Here is an 8,908-nt window from a genome sequence, read left to right on the forward strand (position 1 = left end):
TTCAAATATTCTGTTGTTTTCTAACTGTTTCTTGTAAGTTGTCACTGTACTAGGCGCCTTGACGTTCCGCCTTGACATTTTTGAGCACTGGATGAAATTGTTCTGCTTAACTGAGCTAAATATTTGCACGTATTCACAGCCCATGTAACCTTGAGTATGATGTATAAAGGCTGGGAATGCCCCAGTCTTCTTCAGAAGAGAGCAATAAACTGTTGGATTCACATCACTGTTTTTGTTGCCTTCCTGAAGCTCCTGCTTACTGAGGAAACACACAGATGATCTGCAATTCATCCCAACAACCTGGTGACCCTCGACGTAATGAAGCTGGTCAGGTAAGACATGAATTTGGTTTTGACTGCCTGATAAGCTATATTACTGAACAGAGTAATCCTTGGCTGGGATTTTCCCTGACAAGCCAAGACGAGTGCGCTATACAAAAGTAGAACGATCATTCTGTGTGTTTTCTAGTAAGTATTTACTAACATGGGTGGTTCATACCCCAAGCCTGAGATAGGGGAAAGCCCTAAAGATTGGATGTCTCGATGTGGGTGGGGATATTACACTAATCCCTGGTTAGATAATCTAGCAGGGTGGACTGAGGCACAAGCGATGCGTCCCTAACCTAGAGATGGGTCATTCGACCCCTATGTGCTAAAACGGGCTCACAAATTAATTTATGAAAGTGAAGGAGATCCCGAATGGGTCTATGATTATATGAGAAAGGGTTATGAAATCTGGATGAAGATGATGAGTGTGTGGTATGACAAACAAAATATTAACCTACCAAAAGAGGTAAAGAAATTAATTCCGAAGGCTCTTAAAGGCTCAGCATCAAAGATTGAGGTAAAAAGAAAGGAGACACCTTTTTGTTGAGATAACAAAAGATTTTTAGTTAAGTTGATTAAAACAATAGCATGGTGGTTACTCGCCGTCGTTCGCATGCGCACAACTCTCTGGAGTCAACAAGGCATTTGAACCACGAGAAGGCAAGGAGCCATTTTCTCCCCTTCAGCGGTGAGCAAGTTTTATGGTAAGTTCTTTTTAAAATCAATGTTTTTATGGTCTGAGTTGTCTTAGAGTAATTTGAAGTATTGCCAAAGAAGTTAGCAGTTGTCAAAAACCAAACTTTATTATAATTTTGCCTCAAATTGTGGATGAAAAAAGCCATTAATAGCCTCTGTCACCTGTTCCTTTGAGGCAATTTTAACTTATAACATTTTGAAACTGAACGTTACATACACCATTTAATAAGCCTGTGAAGCATCCGATGTTGCTGAAAATAAATGTAAAAATAATTTTTACATGTTATTTTAGTCTTGTTGACCGTTGCACAACCTGCTGTTAAACAACACCACACAACTTAACGCCGTCACACGAGAGGGCGCTCTCAGCCTTAACACCCACTAACTTATAAATGGGAGCAAACTTGTCACCTTTCGGCGAACCGAGCCGATCTGTACAAAACAATTGGGAAGAGGCAAGTAAGTCAAAAAGGTTTGAAAACTTTTCTAATTTACCCAGCAATACTGAAAGTCTCATTCAAAGGCCAAAAATACTCGTTTGAGATGCCGGATGAAGCCGAGAAATACATCGAGGGACTGGAGCGAACAACGTCATCGCCGGCTCGCAGGTCCTTATATCCTCAGCTCCAGGAGGCAATGGAGGAAACCGATTAAGGAGACAATATTGGACTTATCAACACTTAAATGACATGATTAGAAACATTTCTTAGCCCCTAAATGACCAAATTATACGGTAAACAACTATTACTATTAATATTATTATTTTGTTTTATTGGTATTTAAAGTTACGGTTAGATATTCATGATACTAATTTTATTTATTTAACACTATTTATTTTATTATTATATATATTTTTACTATTATTTGTTACGTTATTTATTTTAGTTATTTATTTTATTATTATTTATTTATTTATTTATTTATTTATTTATTTACTTTTATTATTATTATTATTATTTTTTTTGTCGACAAGGTGGGGGCTAAGTTTCTTGGTTTAAGATTGGAACAGCCCGAATTCAAAACTTGTTACATGTTTAAATAGAGTTGATGCTGATACACTGATGGTTGTAACGTTCCTCAGCTGTTTAATATCAGGAGGTACTGGAAGGCGAATAGTGTTGAGACATTGCCTCGCGATCGCCACAGACGCTCGTTATTGAGGGGGTTAGGGAAAGGGTGGGGCACTCAGAAATACAATACGTAGGAAGTTTTATATTCTTTTCATATATATCCACGAAATTTCTATGTTTAAATTGCACCTACTACTACAATCTTTACATGTTTATTTGTGAAAGCTTTATGTTCAGAGATTATGGTTAATTTGAATATTATGTCTCTTAACGTTAGAGGGTTAAACTCTCCTAGTAAACGGACTAAATTTTTAGATTATCTTCGCAGGAAAAACATAGACGTTGCACTTATCCAAGAAACCCATCTAAGGATAGCAGATGTCCAGCGATTACAAAACAAACACTATATTCCTATAGTATCTTCAGGTTATAACTCTAAAAAGAGAGGGGTGGTAATATTATTTAAAAGAAATCATACTTTCAGTATTGAAAATTTAGGATCAGACAATAATGGTAGAATGGCATATTGTTGTACTAATATAGGAGGAAAGAAGCTAATGTTTGTCAATATTTATGCCCCAAACTCTTATGATGCTCTTTTTTTCCCAGACATTACAAAAACTCTTTTAGCCTATAATGAATATTCACTTATTATTGGAGGAGACATGAACACGGTAATGGACACTGTTTTAGATCGATCAAATCCTTCAATCCCAATGATACAACCCCAGTCTTCAAAAGCATTAAATTGGTTTACTAAAGACCTAAACGTGAGTGACACCTGGAGGTTGCTCAACCCTAATGTGAAAGAACACACTTACTTCTCACCAAGACATAAATCCTTTTCAAGAATAGACTACATCTTACTATCTCCTATGATATTTTCATGTGTAAAGAACATTGAATTTCTACCACAAAGTATTTCTGACAACAATGCAATAACAACATCGCTGCAATTTAGTACACTGACCAAACCCTCTAGATGGAGATTCAATACTCTTTTACTCAAAAACGAGGAATATATTTCACAACTGAGATCAGAATTAACTGAATTTATTAGCATTAATCAAAATTCTGTTTCCAACCAAGACATGTTTTGGGCCTCTATTAAAGGTTTTTTAAGAAATAATGCAATTAGTTTTTCTGCAAGGCTTAAAAAGAATTACCTCCAACAAATATCATCATTAGAAAAAAGGTGTGGAGAATTGGAGCGGGAATTAGAAAAGAAATTTGCAACAGAAACACAACAAAAATTAAAGGTAGAAAGAGCTACACTTAATGACCTGCTTAGACAAAGAACCGAATACTTGATGCACATCACAAAACATAAATACTACATAGATGGAAGCAAACTGAGCCGACTCCTTGCACTCACTTTAAAAAAACATGAGCAACGCTTTAATATAAATGCAATAAAAAACTCTGAACAGGTTCTCACCTCAAACCCCTCAGATATTAACAAAACATTTAAGAAGTTTTTTGAAAAATTATACTCTTCAGAAATACAAACTAACACGGATCATTTAGAAAATTTTTTTGAGTCTTTAAACTTAACAAAACTTTCTAAGGAAGATGCTGACAACCTAGATTCAGAAATAACTCTAGATGAATTACATAATGCAGTTAGGGATTTACATACAGGGAAATCTCCAGGTATTGACGGCATCCCTGGCGAATTATATCTAGTACTATGGGACTTACTGGGACACATTTGGCTACAAACAATAAACAAGGCCATAACCAAAGGCCATTTTCATAAAGATCTTAATACTGCTTTAATTACTGTTTTACCTAAACCCGAAAAAGATCTTTCTGAATGTTCCAACTATAGACCTATTTCTCTGATTAATGAAGATATAAAAATTTATGCTAAAGTTATCGCCAAGCGTCTACAATCAGTAATAAGTAAATTAATTCATCCAGACCAAGCTGGTTTTATAACAGGACGTTTAGCTTCAGATAATGTCCGCAGAGTACTACACGTTATAGCTGAATCAGGAAAGTTGAAAAAACCTAGTGGCCTCCTCCTTATAGATGCGGAAAAAGCCTTTGATCGCTTGGAATGGGGCTATTTATGGTACACATTGAAAAACTTTAATTTTGGCGATCAATTCATTAAGATGATTCAAACTCTATACTCTAACCCCTTGGCTAGAGTAACTACAGTGGGAAATATTTCAGACACTTTTTGTATTAAGAGGGGAACAAAACAGGGTTGCCCTCTCTCTCCTCTTTTGTTTAATCTATCAATAGAACCACTGGCTCAATTTATTAGACAATGTAAAAACATTACCCCAATTCAGTTAGGCTCATCTGTCCATTCTATCTCTTTATATGCTGATGACATACTGCTATTTCTATCAGATTTACAAAATTCACTACCCAATGCCCTCACAGCTTTAAATGAATTTGGAAGAATTTCTGGTTTCAAAATAAACTACTCTAAATCAGTTCTGATGCCCCTTAATCCAATTGGCCATAATGTTACTAATAATACTAATATAAAAATATCAACAAAAGTCAAATATTTAGGAATTGAGCTGAGCCCAACCTTACAACTCATACCTAAAATAAACTATATGTCAATTTACAGTAAGGTTGAGGCTGATATCCAGAGATGGATGCGCCTACCCTCATCACCATCCGCCAGAATTTCAACAATAAAAATGAATATCTTGCCCAGAATTAATTTCATAAGCTCCATGCTTCCCCTCCCTCCACCTCCAAACTATTGGAAAAAGTTAGACTCGATTTTAAACAAATTTGTTTGGAATGGAAAACGTCCCCGTGTAAAATGGTCCACTCTCCAAAAAAACAAAACAAAGGGTGGATGGGCCTGCCCTAACTTCAAATTATACCACTGGTCATTTATTCTGCTCTCAGTTGTGAAATGGTTCGAACCTGATATGCAATGTTCTTGGAAAGAAATAGAAAAAGACCTTATTTTTCCAACACGTCTGCAAGACTTTCTGTTCTCAGGCTTTAACCATAGGAAATGTATATTGCGCTATGGACCTATTTTATCCTATACCCTCCAAATTTTTAAAAAGGTAGAAACTTATTTTCCTTCCAGAACCACCTGGCATAATCATTCTCCCCTGTGGCACAATGTGAACTTACTTTCTGGTAGACAACCTTTTAATCAACCATCATGGGCCAATAAAGGTATTCTAACACTAAAAGACATAAATGGACAAAAATCAATTTTAGATTTTCAAGAGCTGGTTAACAAATTTAATATATCTCCCAACACTCTTTTTATATATTTTAAAATAAGGGCAGCACTAAAGGCTCATAAGACACCATGGGGTAAGGATCTTCATACCCACCCGATTGTGAAATGGATAAATAATGCTCCAAGAAAAGGAACTGTTTCCTATCTCTACTGCTGTCTTTCTAATATTAATGCACATAGTTTCTCAAAAGAAAGACTATGGCTATCTGATATGTCTCGACCCAATACAACTATCGATTGGGAAACTGTATGGCATAATACATTCCACGCTTCCACAAACCCTAATCACCAGTTTATTCATTTTAAAACTATCCACAGGGCATATTTAACCACACGTATACGACATATCATAGGTTTATCTCCAGATCCATATTGTAAGTTCTGTGAACCACAGCGTCCAGATACCTTTTTACATATGATGTGGGAATGTCCGGAGGTACAAAAACTTTGGGATTCGGTACTGGACATTTTATTTAAAGTTACAAAAATTTGTTTCCCCAAAGACCCTATACTGTTACTATTGAATGATAACTCTCAATTTCCCTTAAATGCAAAGGTCCGTAAATTTTGGTTAGCTGCTTCAACTGCTACAAAGAAAATGTTGGTACAAAGGTGGAAACCTCCTCATGATCTCTCAGTTAAGCACTGGTTACATTCATTATTGGAAATACTGTATCTGGAACTGTCATCAGCACGGATCAACCATGCCAAAGTGGACATTCTTACGGCATGGAAAATCTACATATGCAACGTCAAAGAAATCTTGGACACTTAACCCTCATCTGATGGTACGGATGACAACTTAATGGAAATTATCTAACAGCTTGGTCTAAACTATAGTTATTCTGTGTTTCCTGATGTGCGTATAATGGGGTGGGGGGGGGGGGGGGTGGGAAATATATATGGGGTTATATCTGTTAAAAGTATTTTGTTATCTGATTGTAAAAATTGTATATTCTCACTTTCGGAAATAAAAAAAAAAATTGAATTACAAAAAAAAAAAAGGATGTCATTTTACTGCTTCCTGATATGAGCAGGCCAGTAGAATTTGTAGAAACTATGATACGTGTCTGTAAATGCACAGCTTACGGGAGCTGATTATAAATTCATATTAATGAACAAAATGGGGTCTCAATATGATAAGACGGCTCTGAAAATGACAAGGTTAAACTAAGACCCCAGCAAATGATGCGTAGAGTAAAAATTAAAGAAGGGAATTATGAGGAACAAGAATACACAAAAGATGTACCGTACTTTTACTGGCGGGATGAAAAGGGTGCTATAGATATCCTGAAGCGACAGCTTACTGGTTACCTTGTGGACACTCGTTGTGCTCACAGAGACTTGTCACACGTGACCAGCTGTAAGCAGGAAAAGAAAGAGACAGTTTCTGCCTTCCTCCAGCGTTTTTCCAACGTCTGGATACATCTGGGAGGATTTGATCTCCCTGAAAGGCAGCCACAACCATTGTTTATTTCCACTTTTAAGATACTTAAATTTTAATTATTTGATCGATCTGAAATGACTCCAGCACAGCTCAAGCAGAGGATTCGAACGATGACTGGCAATGGTCTGTTCGATCAAATTCAGAATGTCGCCCTCCTACAAATGGGGGTTGCGCAGCCATACCTTCATAACTAATTTAATAACGGCCTGCCATCTTCCCTCGCAACTCCCCATTGTTAAAACTCAAGGTTATTCGAAGGAACACACTGATGAAGTCAAAGGAAACGCTCTGGCTGACCGACATGCTAAATTAGCAGCACAATAGCCTTTGCCTGAGGACTCTATGCACGTTTCCTTGTTCTCTACAACCTCGGCTTCAGGGATGCTCCCTGACATTGATTTGGCTATGTTACAAGCATCAGCCACTGACGAGAATAAGTCCTTCTGGGATGCCTTTTCTTCCACATTTGATGAAAAGATGGGTCTATGGCATGACAACATGGGTCGCCTATGTGTCCCACATGTGGCACTGTCATTTCTCGTCCACGAATTTCATAGTGTCACTCATCGTGGACGAAGAGGGGTACACAAAACGATGCAATCTTTGTTTTGTGTCCCAAAACTAAAAACCACCATTAATAACATACTTGACAAATGTCTTATATGCGACCAATATAATGTATCAAAGCCTGTGGCACAGCACCAACATTTACCAAGACCAATCACACCTTTTTCTGAATGGCAAGTATATTTCACGCATATGCCCAGGAGGGGACCGTTTAAGTATCTACTGGTTTGCGTGGATACATTTTCAAAATGGGTAGAAGCTTTTCCCTGCTCAAGGGAAAATGCACAAGTGGTAACACAGAAATTGATCTCTGAAATTATACCTAGATATGGGATCCCACAAAGCATCGATTTAGATAAAGCAACACCTTTTACATCAAAGGTGACACAACAATTGGCAACTGAATTAAATATAAATTGGCGTTTCCACATACCCTATCATCCACAATCATCAGGATTTGTGGAGCGAACTAACAGAACCTCGAAAGGAAAGATAAAGAAGGCCTTAAGACAACACGGTCATAAAGATTGGGTAAAAATTTTACCGAAAGTAGCAGATTTGAGAATGACACCACAAGCAAAAATCTTTATCACCATATGAGGTGGTCATGGGAAGACCTCTCCCTATCCCATGGCAAGGGGAAATTATGAGAGTGGGTATTGAGCTTTCTAACCACGTGTCAGAATTCTCAGCGGCCCTAATTCAGAAACTCAATCAGTATTGGGAAAGGGTAACAAAGAAACACCCTGAAATTCCACTTGAGGCAGCACACCCTTTCCAGATAGGGGACAAGGTGCTAATAAAAGATATAAAACCCCAGAAAGATTTAACTGATCCCAAATATGAAGGGCCAGCTGAGGTTCTGGCTGTTACATGCACTGCTGTATAAACTGATCTTTTTCCACAGTGGATCCATGGCACCAGAGTGAAACCATTAAGGTAAATGTCTATGATATGATACTAATCGTTTTTGTTTTGCAGACTACTTCTACTGGTAACCCTATTGGGATTGACACAGGCCCACACTGAAGTACACAACTTATTCTGGCAGTATGCCAACTGGACTGCATGACAGACAACCATTGAGTCATGTGTTGTCTGCCAAGAAGTGTTCTCCTCTGCTGTGACTATATCCTTGAAACCTTTGCCTTTTACATGTACTAAACTTGTTTTTTGTACAAATGCTTTGGGAGATATTTATGAGTGGCGCCCCACATGCGTTTCCAACAAAAAAACATGGAAGCCCCTTGACAGATCAACTAGCAGAAAGAATCATACTGTTGTAATACCTACACCTAGAACTATGGGTTTGAATATTTTGTTGACGAAACCCCAGGGGTTCACTTTTTCTTTTTGCTTTAATGGGACAAATGGAGGTAATGTATCCACCTTAAGTGCTAAAGATTGTAATATAGTAATTGGCCAAAGGGATCGATTTTCGGGGGTATATTTACTGTGGCGAAAGAATAAAAAATATAGTTCTCTGCTAAGTATTTGTCCCCGTTACATCCCAGGCACCTGTGAACTGAACAACTTAAATATGCTAATGTCACAACTGATACAGCTG

At 37.4% G+C, this 8,908-nt stretch overlaps 1 protein-coding gene across 3 annotated transcripts in view; it reads right to left on the reverse strand.

Moving 5' to 3' along the window:
• trpm1a (transient receptor potential cation channel, subfamily M, member 1a) overlaps positions 1–8,908 on the reverse strand; it is a 163,654-nt gene that overhangs the window by 74,641 nt on the left and 80,105 nt on the right. The gene's annotated exons all lie outside the window — the stretch shown is intronic.

The sequence above is a fragment of the Danio rerio genome, chromosome 7, assembly GCF_052040795.2.
Source record: "Danio rerio strain M-AB ecotype USA chromosome 7, GRCz13ab, whole genome shotgun sequence".
Lineage (NCBI taxonomy): Eukaryota > Metazoa > Chordata > Actinopteri > Cypriniformes > Danionidae > Danio > Danio rerio.